General features: G+C 38.2%; 1 pseudogene; it reads right to left on the reverse strand.

The window, feature by feature from the left end:
• Positions 1-488: 488 nt before the first annotated feature.
• Positions 489-1,188, reverse strand: LOC133097347 (BTB/POZ domain-containing adapter for CUL3-mediated RhoA degradation protein 3-like; annotated as a pseudogene).
• Between the last annotated feature and the right edge of the window lie 437 nt (positions 1,189-1,625).

A 1,625-nucleotide genomic window follows, 5' to 3' on the forward strand; every position in this document is an offset into this window, starting at 1 on the left:
AGAACTTTTGCCAAAACAATAAGATATTGCATAGTCGTAGAAGCATAGGTTCCAAAAGCTAGTTTGTTGGGGCTTGAAAATTGTAAAACTATTTTGGATTTTTTAACAGCTCCTTAGTTAAGAACGAACAGAAAGTTCCAAAAGGTAGTAAACACCATAAACAAAATACTGCACAGAAAAGGTCTTATATACAGCCTACATCCATTCACACTTTTTCCTCTGAAAACTGAAATACCCTGGCTCCAAGTATTCTCACTTGAAAAAAAGAGAACTCAGATGCACTTATACATCAATGGGGAGATGTATTCACCTTGGGTAAAGACAGAACTAAAATAAAAGTTTTATCAAGCAAACAAGGAAAATAGTAATATGGCTCATTTTAAAAGATGATTTCTAGACTCAGTGGAAAGGAAAGGTGCCCAGGAGCCTGCCAGGAGCACAGCGGGGTGGCTGGGCAGTAGGGAGTACAGCTCAGGTCTGTTGCCAGTTCAGTGGTGGTGTTTAGCCCGGCGGCCAGGTGCGTGATGTAAATACAAGCTACCCCCGTTCTCATCCTCCTCCAGATGGTGGAGTCTTTGGCTGCCCCACCTGTGGACTCTAGGAGTGCATAATTAAATTCCTGGCTATCCTAGACTTCAATGGGCAAAGTATTCAGTCTCTCTTCATAAGTCCAGGCTTAAGGGAACTCTACTTTGGTCTGTTTCTTCACAGTGGTGTAGAGGATGAACATATAACAAAACCAGCATCTTGTAGCCTTGATCCTGAAAGGATTAAGAGCAAAATTGGTCCTCAGTAACATCTTTTATGAATAGGACCTTCCATCAAAGCTCAGGGACAGGTTGTCAAAACAATTGAGTTTTTCAACAAATTGTTGTCAGGTATGTTGGTATATGAATAGTCGTTGCTCCTTCTGTTATAAAGAAATTATACAGCTAGCTTATTTGAAGTTGCTGTAAGTTTTCCTTCTTCTTTGGAAGCGGTGATAACAGAATCTTTGCAGCGAGGCTCGTAAGTACCTTTGTTTCATAGGCCTGCCTGGCACTTGTCTATGAGGCCCTGAACCTTGGCCTCTGTCAACAGCTTCTCCATTTCCTCGTGGCTCTCAGGCAATGAGACTGCTCCATCATAAAGGCAGTTGAGTACCTTACCTAAGTGATTCCTGCACTGTTTATTTGCATTATAGAACATATTTCTTTCAGTGTCAAAGTATAATCTATATCTAATAGTGAATAGTATTTTTGCAAACTGTGCAAAAACAAACCCATAGATGAGTTCATTAGTCTTAAATAACTAGGTAACTGGTGTTTTAGATGCTTTGTGTCGTGTAAAAATCCTTGGTGACTTGTTAAATGCATGTTTAAAATGTTTTAATCACATCAGAAAAAAGTTGGTTGGTGTTTTTGTATGAATGGAGAACAGATTTTTTGTTATTTTACACTATTTTAAATAATGAAATATCTGACACGTTTTCAGAAGTAAATTAGATTTAAGTAATAAAGGAAGCCTATTGTTTAAGCTGTTTTCTCTTCTGTAAAGAACTATAGTAATCTTTCCCCTCTTTATCTGACAGGCCACAATTAGATGAATATGTTTATTGTTTATTCTATGATTAGTCCCCAAAGCAT

This window comes from Eubalaena glacialis, chromosome 9 (assembly GCF_028564815.1).
Source record: "Eubalaena glacialis isolate mEubGla1 chromosome 9, mEubGla1.1.hap2.+ XY, whole genome shotgun sequence".
In the NCBI taxonomy this organism is placed as follows: Eukaryota; Metazoa; Chordata; class Mammalia; order Artiodactyla; family Balaenidae; genus Eubalaena; species Eubalaena glacialis.